Here is a 13,634-nt window from a genome sequence, read left to right on the forward strand (position 1 = left end):
AAGGTCTTGGTTAAACAGGAAGTTTGGTTGGTTAATAAATTGGTAGGCCAAGGTCTAGGCTGGAGTAGGCCGGAAGTTAAAAGTGTGGAGGTAGGTTCGAGCCCATCGGTGGCTACGAACCAAGGGGTGTAGGGTGTCTGGGTACACCCCTGCAGTTAGACAATGGAGGTGGGGCCTCTTGGTAGGCCGTTGAGTTACGTGTTATGTATTATTGGTTATCTTAATGTTTGTTTTTGGTAGGGTCATTGTCAGGGGTATGGTACAGGAGAGAGCGTAACGAAAGGAGTACTGTTGACAATGACCCTAAATTGTTAATTTATATATTGATATTAATTAATAAAGCTGTGGACTTTATACTCCAACAGAACTTTTGGTGTGTGCGTGTTATTAAAGTTATGGTTGGCACATGCCGAATAACGACTGTGCAATAATGTCAAGATTAATTCTATTTAAAATGAACTAACCATTTGACCTAATAAAAATATGTTGCTTCACTCTCAAAAGGAGAAATGCAAAAAACTTTAACAGGGTTATTTAAAAAGTGAGAATTCCAATTGAATTCAAAGTAAATTTAAGGTTAAACTAGCCAACCTGTAAAAATTCAGTTAGTTATGCTTTCAATTCAGCTTCTGTGATCTTAGAGGGATACTGTAGTCACCAAAACAACTTTAGCTTAATGAAACAGTTTTTGTGTATAGATCATTCCTCTGAAGTCTCAGTACTCGATTTTCTGCCATTTAGGAGTTAAATCACGTTTGTTTCTGTTCATGCAGCCTTAGCTATACCTCCCCTGGTTCTGACTGACACAGCCTGAATGAAAAAAAATGGTTTAATTTTTGTTCAGAAGTAATTTACTTTAAAAGTTTCAGTCTCCTACTCTGTAAATTGAACTTGAATTACATGCACAAGGCTCCTGCAGAGTCTATCAAGCTATTAACAGAGCAGGAGATAAGAAATTCTAAATTAAACAGAATTTGCAATAAAGGAAGTGTAAACATTAGATGACTCTTTACATAAAGTATTTAGAAAAGCTGTGTAAGTCACATGCAGGGAGTTGTGATTAGAACTGCATAATTAAAGTGATTTAACTCCTAAATAATAGAGAATTGAACAGTGAGACTGCAGGGGCATGATCTATACCAGTGCTCCTCAACCCTCTCCTCAAGGCACACCTAAAAGTCAAGGATTTAGGAATTAAATCTAAGGTGACTCTAAGGCAAGCATTTCAAACTTGCGGCCCACAATGAATATCTTTGCGGCCCAGCGAGCAGAGAGTTTGATTTGCTTACTGTTAAGGTAGAGTAGGCACCTGCTCTCTCCACATTGCAAGTGCCTACTCTGCTCAAATTTAACTGGCCAAGAGGAGAGGACGCTGGCGTCAGCGAGGGAGCTCAGTCTGTTCTTCCTGATCTTCACTGCTCCTTCGCACGCGCCCTCTGTAGTGATGCCGGGTGCCGGAATATGACCTCATTCCGGCCCCAGGGAGAAACTAAACATCAGCTCCCAAATGTAGGGAGCAATAAATAAAATGATGTGAGTGTGTGCAAGAATGTGTAAATGTGTGTGTGTGTGTGTGTCTGTCAGTGAGTGTGTGTCTGTCAGTGAGTGAGTGTGTGTGTCTGTCAGTGAGTGAGTGTGTGTGTCTGTCAGAGAGTGTGTGTGTGTGTGTCTGTCAGTGTGTGTGTGTGTCTGTCAGAGAGTGAGTGTGTGTGTCTGTCAGTGTGTGTGTGTCTGTCAGTGAATGTGTGTTGGTCAGTGTTGCTATGGCCACAGCTGGACAGTGGAGGACCTGGAGGTGCACAGAGGCACGCAATGCCACATCACATTCCGATGTGACGTCAATGTGCTCCACCTTCACAGGGTTTCAAGGAGTAGCAGGAGGATCCGCTTTGGCACAGGGTGCGGACGGCGCTATTGGGGGTAATACAGAGGCTGGACTCCAGAGTCGCATCATGGCAGCAGCAATGTGAGTGGAGCCTGCTTGTTGGCTAATATTTTATTTTTAAACAAGGGCCGGGGTTTAGTAGAGGGGGGCCTGGTGTTTAGTAGAGGGGGATGCTGGTTTTTCTTTATACTGTGCTTTTCAAAACAAACCTATGTTTCTATGAAAATTTAAATGTTTTATTTTTTTTTTGCGGCCCACATAAACTTTAACTTTATTTGGCTTGTGCTAGCCTTTGAGTTTGACATGCTTGGTCTAAGGTGTTTTTTTTCTTTTTCTTAACACCTTAGACACACCCAGGTAATCCCTAAATCCTGCACTGTTAAATGTACCTTGAGGAGAGGGTTGATGAGCACTTACAAGAAGCTTTATTAAGCTAAAGTTGTTTTGGTGACCATAGAATCCCTTTTAGTTAAAATTCACTTTTAATTCTCACTTTTGTGAATAACTCTCTTGATAGGAATGAGGGATGTGGGCAGTGAAAGACATTTGCAGGGTCTTCGCATACAAGTTAGAATTGCCAGGAATTCAAAGTGAATTTTACATTTAAGACCAAAAGAGCCAACTGAAGACATACTTGACTTGGAGCTTTGTTCTTATTTGGCTATTTTGGCCTATATTTGGAATTTCACTTTGAATTCATTTTGGATTTATGGCAATTCACACTTTAGTGATTAATCCTGAAAATCTCTCTGGAAAAATGTGTGGTACTGCACATTAAAATGTGGACGAGACCCTCACAGAGGGAACAACCACTGTGCCAACACTATACAATCCAATGGGCGAACCAAAAGATTAAATACCTGGGAATCTGGCTAACGCGAACAGAAGGGGAAATGTATAGGGAAAACTTTATCCCTATCCACACTAAATTCCGGGAGGACATGCGAGAATGGGCATACCCACACATCTCCTGGCTAGGGAGAATACAGGTAGTCAAGATGAACTTCCTCCCCCGACTACTATACTTATTTCAGACCATCCCCATGACAGTCCCACGCGCATTTTTCACCTCACTACGGACAGCAATGGGACAATACGTGTGGAACGGTAAAAGACCCAGACTAAAACATACACTTCTGACGCAACCTAAGAATAAAGGGGGACTTGCCCTCCCGGACTTCTTCCTTTACTAAAAGGCATGCCGCCTCCTACGGATCATAGAGTGGACTAAAACTGGGACACGAAAGATGTGGAAACAAGCAGAGTCACACATGACGGGAACCCCCATCGCGGCCCTACCATGGCTACCCCCAAGAACACAGACAAAGGGGAAGGAAGACCCCATATACACGAGAGCCACCCTGCAGGAATGGCATCGCGCCAAGGGAAGGCACGGCCTGACAACATACCCGTCGCCCCTACTCCCACTGACGCATAACACAGATTTCCCCCCAGGGTCAGACCCGAAAACATTCCAGTCACTAATCCAAGAACCCATACCCAGACTTCGACATGTTTACACGGCCACGGGCCTCAGATCACTTGATGAACTGATGCGCCTGAAACACAGACAAATACAGAGTTATACAGCTACCCTCCCACAGGGGGAGTTATTAACACGCTCCCTCACTGCCTTCGAAGACATTTGCTTGAACCCAGACCCAATAGCCCATGGGGTATCTGTCATCTACACGATGCTCCTAACACAAGCACCAGTAGCACAGCCGAACTTCAAGGGGCAAACCGTACTTTCACCGAGATGGAATGGGAAAAAATCTGCTATCTAACACATCACTGCTCCAGCTATAGCAAAACGCAAGAGACGGCATATAAGTTACTGACTCGGTGGTACCGCACCCCAGCAACACTAAACGCGATAGCACCAGACCACTCCCCACTATGCTGGGCAAGGGGAACACTGCTACATATTTGGTGGGAATGCGACAAAATTGTCCCATACTGGCAAGGCATACACGCAATTCTCAGACGACCCCCCCCCCCCATGAGCCCAGCTGAAATGTTACTTCACTACACTAGAGTCCCCCGATCATTATACAAAAAAGAAATGACTGTACGCATCCTTAGCACAGCCAAAGCAATCATCCCGCAATACTGGAAAATACCAGTGACACCATCATTAGAGACATGGTTCACACAAATGGAGGAACTGAGGTCTCAGGAAGACCTCTACCACTCAGCCAAGGACACACACCAAACCTATCTCAACACCTGGACCCATTGGCTGATGACAACGGCAAAACCAGACTTCAGAGACCGGCTACGACACTAAAGAAAAAGACGAGACGAGACAGACGCTCACTGACGCCCTGACCGTGGACAGACCACGGACAACCCGACGAGTTAATCCCCCCTCCCTCTCCTCCCTCCCCAATCCCCGAAGGGACCACAACCAGAGAAGCAAGGACATACCAAACACAGAGGGCCAGCAGATAGACCACCCTGAGCCAACCATAGACATGGGTATCGCACCTACCAACACTCAAGACATAATAGGTCCATAATTATGTAAAGGGATAGCACGGGACTCGCAGGAACCTTCTCACGAGGGGGATAGGGAACCCAAACAAAGACCATAAGGGAACACCTGAACCGTGACCTATCCCCTCTCCATTCAGAAACTAGGTTATTGGACATAAAGCATTGAACGGACCTGCGAGTCCAATTACACGGGGGGCCTGCGAGCCCGCATGCTGATTATTCATGTTAACGTTGATAACCCTGCTACCGGCCAACGCAAGGCACGATACTCACTTGCTACTGTACTGATCCTGAATTCGGTGACCTGCGAGTCCCACCTTGTTATTCTTTAATATTAAAATGCTAATAAAAAAATATTTACAAAAAAAAAAATGTGGACGAGAATACTCTCTGTGGTCAAATTATATCATGTTCATTGTTCATATGTTAACGTTTGTTTCTCAAAAAAATATATAAATTTATATATCTAGCCATCTGATGTTCCACTGTCACTTTGTTTTATTTAGCACAGGTGTTTTGAAGTGTACTACACTAATAATATCTCCAATCTCTCACCATACAGAGGTGTGCTAAGAGAGAGGGAAGCCCAAAGGAGTCTTCATATTAGCCCCTTATCAGGACTGAAACAACAGTTGATTTCTGTATCATAAATAACAATGACGGACTGAATTACCAAAACTATTTCTTTAAGTAGTTATCACTTTTATTTGATTATTCTTTGAGTCATAATTAACATTAAAATTGCAAATGTTGACAATTTAATATACTTTATTATTGCCCTTTAGGCTTGTAAATATGTGCACAAGGTTACTTCCAAGTACAAACAAAATAATTGTGCTGCACACCAAAGAACTCACTATAAATATATCTCCTTATTTGTTCATAATAAAAGAAATATATCTTATAATGTCCACAATGTCTGTAATATAGAAGTTATCAGTGTTACCTATGGCAATATACAAACTGTCTAAAAATACAATCCTTCCAGTTTATAGCAAAATACAAATAGAAGCAAAGGCAGTAAACTAGTATTTATAGTGGTTATATACCAAAGTTTGTGACAGGAGACACCGCACCCTGACGTTTCGGCTCTCAGTAAGCAACCCGTTTATATTTACCTAAAACGTTGAAAATTGGCAGTAATACCGCCCACTTCAATTACCTTGCAATCTTCCGGGTAGCATATACTTCTGGGAGTCACTACCCGGAAGATTACAGGGTAATTGTGCCTTTTTCATGATGACGGACAACACTATCACATGCGCATGTGTAAAAACATTGTGTGTCCCCAACCTGAGACAATAGCAGACAGAAAAGCAAATTAGAATATTTATATATGTATAGAGAGTGAGAGAGAGAGACACACACACACGGAGGGCTGAAACCTTCATGGTCTTGGGGCACCATAAAGTCCCCCTAGTGTCCATCCTAAAAAACACATAATAGAAACAGAAAATAAACAAGCCTGGAGGGTTCATGGCACATGAAATTTCTTCTCACCAGGGCTAAATTTCTACTTGCCAGGGTAGCATTTTCACTTACCAATAGCTAGCAGAGTGTTGTGATTTTGCATGTATACTAATCTTTAATCATACAAGGCTGAACCCTCACAGGAGGTGTATAAAAATGTGTATTACTATGGATAAGAGACGCAATCTGTAAAGGTGCATTGGTTTTCCATAAAGATCACATACCTAATTTATCAGGTATGTGCTACGGGTGCGCTACGGCACCTTAAATTAGGAAATTAATATTTAAGTTGGAATTGGGACTAGTCTTAAAGTTGGATGATCATGTTACTTAGGTTTACAGGTATGGTTAGCATAACATTAAGGGTTAATGTTAGTATTATATTTAGGGTTAAGGTTAGAAAAAGATTTCGGGTTGGGCTTAAGTAATTACCAAATTGTCATCTTAGCCCTAAGTTCCTAATTCATGGGTCTGAATTGTACCCCCTTAACCCTAAACCTTACTGTAATTCTAACTGCACTTACCATACAGGACATCATAGAGCAGCTCTGTCAGTGTGCATGCGTGTTCTTGAGAGATCAGGTAACAGATCTCCATGGGTAACCAACTTTAGCACTAGAGGAACATACCTTCAGTAATTTATACTGATCAATAGAGTATTAGCAAACAGATGCTCTGCATGGGATAGCTATCATATTACACTTATACACCTACGTGTCACAAAAGTTTTTTATGTAACACACTATGGTGTCAGAATTAACCATTTTACACGGTACTCAGAATGACACTGATGTAAGCTGTCATATACTTGGTTGTATCCCTCCCATGACAGTCTAGAAAGTAAAGAAATATTAAATAATGTGGGTTTTTGTTCACACAGACAGCTGGATAAACATATATAAAGGTTGTGTTTACTAAGCACTTTTGTTCCAGAAGACACTCAGCAATACACGACATCTTATATGCCGATCACATGATAAGACTGCAATGTGCTTATGGGTTATTTTATATGGCACATGACTGCCAAGTGAGCATGGCAACATATTAACCCCATGAATTGTGATCTGTGGTAAAAATAACACAGGAATGTTATGGAATCTCAGGAAAAACAGGGGAGAAATAAGGATATGAAACACACACACATGAGGAAACACTGAAGATAAAAGTAGTGTTTATATGCTGAGAAAAAAAAAACTCTGAGAATATAGGAGTGAAGGAGACAGTGGACAGAACTAGCAGGCTGTGGAGCAAGCTCCCTGCAATTGGATCCGTGCCATGGTGATCCAGGCAACGGCATTAAACAGGAGGAAACAGACTGGGGATTCCGTCATTTCAATGGAGGGAGAAGGGAAGGCATTGAGAGCAGACAGGAAAGTAAGCCAGAAGGCAAAATAAATAAATAAATAAATCTTTTCCTTTGATATTACCTCATCACATGAAAACAAACAGGACAAGGTAGAATGTATATTAATGACATGCAGGGTATTGTCCTGAACACACACACAGATTGACAGAAGCTGAGTTATGCTGTCTGGGCACAGTCACTGCTGTTAAAACACAGGATACAGAAAAGGGGATCTAACAGGTCAAATGTCCATACCTGCCTGTGACTGATCGGTTCCACCTCTGTTTGACACACGTTAGCCGCACTATGTATTTTAGGCTTGTTAAATAATTGTTATAATTTATTTTTTATTATAGGGCATTGGCATATTAAGAGCTTCTCCATTGAAATACCACACTCCTACACTACATTCACATGCACAACATGTCATATGCATGCCTATAAAACATAATAGCCAATTTAAAAAAATGCTAATTTAAATTGTCTTTGCAGGTTTTCCGCAGGTCTTTGGTCCAGACCACACAATAGAATAAATAGGAGTGGCTGGAAACCCCAATAGTAGTGGTTTAGATTGTAAGCTACTGCCTTTTGCATCCAAGATCCTTGAAAGAGTTGTGTATGCAAGATTGACAGACTTCCTCAAGTCTAACTCTCTGCTAGACCTGCTTCAGTCTGGTTTCCGCGCTAAGCACTCTGTGGAAACGGCACTGACCAAAGTATCCAATGATCTACTTGCAGCAAAATCTCGTGGTCACTACTCTATCCTAATTCTCCTTGACCTGTCTGCAGCTTTTGACACTGTTGATCATCAACAGCTTCTTGTCATCCTCTGCAATATCGGTCTAAAAGATATTGCTCTCTACTCGTGCTCCTCCTACCTCTTCCAGCGCTCTTTCAGTGTTTCTTTCTCTGGCTCTGCTTCTTCTCCCCAACTCCTCTCTGTTGGTGTCCCCCAAGGTTCAGTCCTTGGTCCCCTACTGTTCTCTATCTATACTGCCTCCCTTGGTAAACTCATTAGCTCCTTTGTCTTCCAATATCATTTCTATGCAGATGACACGCAAATCTACCTGTCTTCTCCTGATCTCTCCCCGTCCCTCTTGACTAGTGTCTCTGACTGCCTCTCTGCTATTTCTAACTGGATGGATGCCCCCTTCCTTAAACTCAACTTGACCAAAACTGAAATTCTAGTCTTTCCTCCCTCCAATGTTGCTACTCCTGTGTCTCCCTGGGGCCGAAAAAAGAAGATTTTAGAAGAAGACATCAAATGGTAATTTTTTTATTTATTTTTTTAACAGGTATTTAGCTTATGGTCCCCCTCATTATTTTTAGGATGAGGGGGGTAGGTAGGGGTTATTTTTTGGGGGGAGGGTGGTGACGGCGGGAGGGGGGTATTACATTTTTATTTATGGCCCCCACCCACCGCCCAGGGGTGTGGGTCAGGGGGAGGACAATAGGTCCCCCCTTATTCTAACTTAGGGCCCCCACCCACCGCTCAGGGGTGGGGGCCGGGGAGGAGGACAATAGATCCCCCCCTTATTCTAAATTTAGGGCCCCCACCCGCCACTCAGGGGTGGGGGCTGGGGGGAGGACAGTAGGCCCCCCTCATTGTTATGTAGGGCCCCCACCCGCCGTGCAGGGGTGGGGGCCAGGGGGGAGGACAATAGGTCCCCCCTTATTTTACTTTAGGGCCCCCACGCGCAGTTCAAGGGTGGGGGCCAATAGGTGTTTTTTTGTTTTGTTTTTTACACTGGCTGCTCACTGTTTACTAGACAAGCCCCTACTCGCGGTATACATTTGTTTGCAGGGCACTTGTCTTACTCTTACCCCCATTTTACTTCCTTTTGCAGCCCTCTAGCCCTTTCCAGGACTTTTTTAGAGCCATTTTTGTGCCCAAAAGTTCGGGTCCCCATTGACTTTAATGGGGTTCGGGTTCGGGGTCAAGTTCGCCACCGAACCCGAACATCCAGGTGTCCACTCAGCTCTAGTGTTTGTCATATATTTGTTTTGTGGTGTGAGGAGAGTACTCACACAAGTGTTGTAGTGATTGAATTAAAAAGGTAAGGAAATCATCATTCATTTTTAAAAGCATTAAAAGACACACAATTTTTAAGTTGTACATCCCTGTAAATGCCAGTGACTGGTGTGCTGTTTGTTCATGGTGCATGTTTATGACCTCAATTAGCCTTTTATTGTGATAGGCCAACCAAATTCCAAAATAAAATGATTTAGGGTTCCATAAAATTAAGTGTCATATGAATCGTTATTTATATGGTTTTATTTTTATCCCTATCCCTGGTGTTCATGTTTGATTCTGATTTGATTTTGCAAATTTTTAAATGCACGTTTCTCCCAAGTTCTGTTATTAGTCCATCTTTGGTAAGGGGCTGATTCCATTAATATTCATCAATCACACGAGTCATAAATGCCACTGTAATTTCAGTTTGTGTGTAAAGTAATCATGAAATGTGTGGTCATAGTGTGAATCTCTTTGTGACTGTACACTTACAATTCACTACACTTTTACAATTCTATAGGCTTAGTCACTATCGTGAATTAAGAAATGTTTTGTTATTTTAAATGCACACCATAATATTTGGTTTATATTAATTTTGTTCTAATATTAGCAATATTTGCATACCACGAGTACTTCCACATTGTTTTGTTTGTGTTCTAACAGTGGAAATTCATTACAACTTCAATTCCATTCCGCATAAACCTTGGTGGTTAGTACAGCTATTGGTTGTGTGTCTGATACCAATGTGGATTACGTTTATAAATGAATATTAAAAATAAACATAAGTGGTTTAATAAATGAATTACCAACAAGTGAGTTATAATACATGTAAGTGCTTGTAATGTAAAAAAAAAAAAATGGGCTACACGTGATGTGAAGATCCTAATGATTGTGTTTGGCAGAATGGCAGACTGTGTTTGGCAGAATGGACAGTAGGTGGCGATGTAGCAAATATTTAAGCTTTAATATGAACTACAGTTTTCCTAGTTTGATTCCCAAACTAATTTAAATCCTGATAAAGTTCTTCTAGCATGCATAACTGACAAAGAATAGTTTCAAAACACAATAAAATAAAACCTATATGCTGGTGAAAGTAAATAGTATTCACTACTCGTCACGTATTCATCTGCATATAAAAATGTGATTAATGGCATTTTCTGTTGTGCCAGGAAAAGTTGTGCCGAGCAACATTACTGTCCTGACAGGAAAAGTTTTGCCGAGCAGCAATCAATCCACAGGAGGGTTTGTGCTGAGCAGCAATTATGCAAATAGGAACCTGGTAACTGCCTTTGGGGGTCAAAAGCCAGTTACAACCAATCAGATCCACATGGGGGTATTTAGGCCCAGTTTTCCTCTTGCTCAGTGCCCTGTCATAGTTTTCCTTGTGGTTGTCCGAGAGCGCGTTATTGATTCTGGTTATTCTGGTATTTTGTCTTTGGCATTGATTTTGACTTCCCTGTTTTCTGGCATCCCTGACCCCTGGCTTTTCTTTATCGTTGTGTCTCTTTCTGTGTCCCTTGACCTCGGCTATTCCTGACTATTCTTTGGTACGTTAGTCCGGCCATTCTAAGGTCCGGTATACGTTACCTATCAGTCCTCTGTGTTACACAATTCTACGTGCTGGATCATACTGTAATCCTGACACTACTATAGGGAAACAGAGGAAAGTAGCAATAGAGACTAATATGAAATTTGCATTGACAAAGCTGAATAATTGAAACTAGAAGCTGTGGAGAATAAAGTTAGAACCGCTGACAAAATATTATGTGTGGCATGTCCTAAGCGAAGATAAGCCTCATAATAACCCACAGATGTGTCATGGAAGGTGAGACTAACACTCTAGTGGCACAAATCTCTTGGTGGATATGTAGCTGGTGCTTCTGAGGTCCCTTTATTTAGTGTTATTCAGCACAGATAGAAATTAGGCTCTGTCATGTCCCCACAGCTCTATCTACAAAGAGTGTTCCTGATTGGCCAAGGCAGAATGCTTAGTAGACTATCACTAGTCTTGTAGATATATTAGATTATAGAAAATCCAAACACACTTCTGGTTTCCTCTGCTCATTGAGAGCCATTGAAAGATAAAAGGTTAGATGCAGATATGATATTGCACTGCTTGGTTAGTATTTCAGAGCTCAGACATTAGTCTGAACTGTGCCTTGGTATATATTGTAGAAAATACGTTTTTTTGTAAATATGTATTTATTGAAAGCAATTCTAAGACAAGAACATTCAAGGTTAACAACAGAACATGCAGACTTCAAAACATGAAAAAACATGCGTGCAGCAATAGTGGCGTCACAGGTCAAAGTAGGAAATATAAGTACCTCCCACCTGTGATAATTAACTCTAATTGGAAGTTAGCCAATCAGAATGGCCCTAAGCATAAATAAACTTACCTTTCCCATGTTCCCTTGCCCTGTTGTGGTCTTTGATAGCCCAATAGCGCATTATACTGTGCCTGATTATCTGGTTACCGAACGTTGGCTTGTCTCACGTTTACTCTATCTTCTTTGATCCTTGACCTCGGCTTGTCCTTTCGTATTCCATCTCGCTGTTGTCCTTGACCTCGGCTTGTACTTTGACTACTCTCTCTCTCTTTTGTATAGCCCGGCCACACTATGGACCGGAATTGCAATCCTGTGTGTCTGTGATCTGTCTGCATGTTTAGGTTCCCCCGATAACCATGACATTACAGCAGGGCCACATGGAACCTGCAGATATATCACAGCAGCTAGCCACTCAGAATTCCAGGATGGATGGATTCAACCACCTCTTAGATCAGTTTGCCCAGGCTCTACAGAACATCTTGCAGCGTACTGTTCACCTCCAACCAGAGGCACAGCAGGCTACGGCTGCCCCTCAGGCTCCTGATCTCGAGCCTGTGTCCGTTGTTCCAGCCCATACAGTACACGACACCACCTCAGCGCTACAGTGGTGACTCAGCTCAATGTTGTAGGTTTTTAAGCAGATTGATATACACCTGGTTATGAACCGACGCTCGTATCCCAATGATAGAGCTAAAATAGCCTTCCTCATTAACCATCTCTCCAGTAGGGCATTGGCCTGGGACAATCCCATATGGGAGTTGGGTCCTACTATGTCCTACGCTGACTTCTTGTCGGCGTTCAAAAGGGTTACCTTGCTGGTAAAGCCTTGCTATGGATTAAACAGAGCTCTAGATCCGTGGCAGATTATGCCATAGAGTTCCGTACTCTATCGGCAGAGGTGGTATTTAACAACACCCTGGTAACCGCTTTTCAAGAGGGGTTGGCTGGTTACCTGTTGGATGAGATAGCATGTTGGAAGAAGATACCCATTCTTCTGGATGATCTCTTCGACTTTTGCATAGTAATAGACAACTGCATCCGAGAAAGGCGTATCCAGCGAGATTCCTATAGCAGGGTGTACGCTCATACACGCCTCTACCTACTCCTCTGCCTGAACCTATGCAATTGAGTTCTGCCAAACTAACTGAAGAGGAGAAGCAGCGAAGAAGGAAGGAAGGCTTATGTCTTTACTGTGGGAAGAAGGGGCATTTACGCAAATCCTGTCCTGACCTTCAGGGAAAAGCCAGCACATAAGGCCTAGTGAGGGGTCGGCATTGGGTGTTATTACATAGTTACATAGTTAGATAGCTGAAAAAAGACTTGCGTCCATCAAGTTCAGCCTTCCTCACACCTGTTTTTTGCTGTTGATCCAAAAGGAAAAAAAAAACAAAAAAAAAAAACAAAAACAAAAAAAAACCCCAGTTTGAAGCACAATTTTGCAACAAGCTAGGACAAAAAATTCCTTCTTGACCCCAGAATGGCAGTCAGATTTATCCTTGAATCAAGCAGTTATTACCCTACATTGAAAGATTATATCCTTGAATATTCTGTCTTTGCAAGTATGCATCTAGTAGCTGTTTGAACATCTGTATGGACTCTGATAAAACCACTTCTTCAGGCAGAGAATTCCACATCCTGATTGTTCTTACAGTAAAAAAACCTTTCCTTTGCCTTAGACGAAATCTTCTTTCTTCCAGTCTAAACGCATGGCCTCGTGTCCTATGTAAAGTCCGGTTTGTGAATAGATTTCCACACAATGGTTTGTATTGGCCCCGAATATATTTGTATAATGTTATCATATCCCCTCTCAGGCGACGTTTTTCTAAACTAAATAGGTTTAAATTTGTTAACCTTTCTTCATAGCTGATATGTTCCATTCCTTTTATTAATTTTGTAGCCCGCCTCTGCACTTTTTCTAGTGCCATGATATCCTTCTTTAGAACAGGTGCCCAAAATTGAACAGCATATTCAATATGTGGTCTTACCAGTGATTTATAGAGAGGCAAAATGATATACTCGTCCCGAGAATGAATGCCCTTTTTCATGCATGACAATACCTTACTGGCCTTGGCCACTGCTGATTGACATTGC

This window comes from Pelobates fuscus, chromosome 4 (assembly GCF_036172605.1).
Source record: "Pelobates fuscus isolate aPelFus1 chromosome 4, aPelFus1.pri, whole genome shotgun sequence".
In the NCBI taxonomy this organism is placed as follows: domain Eukaryota; kingdom Metazoa; phylum Chordata; class Amphibia; order Anura; family Pelobatidae; genus Pelobates; species Pelobates fuscus.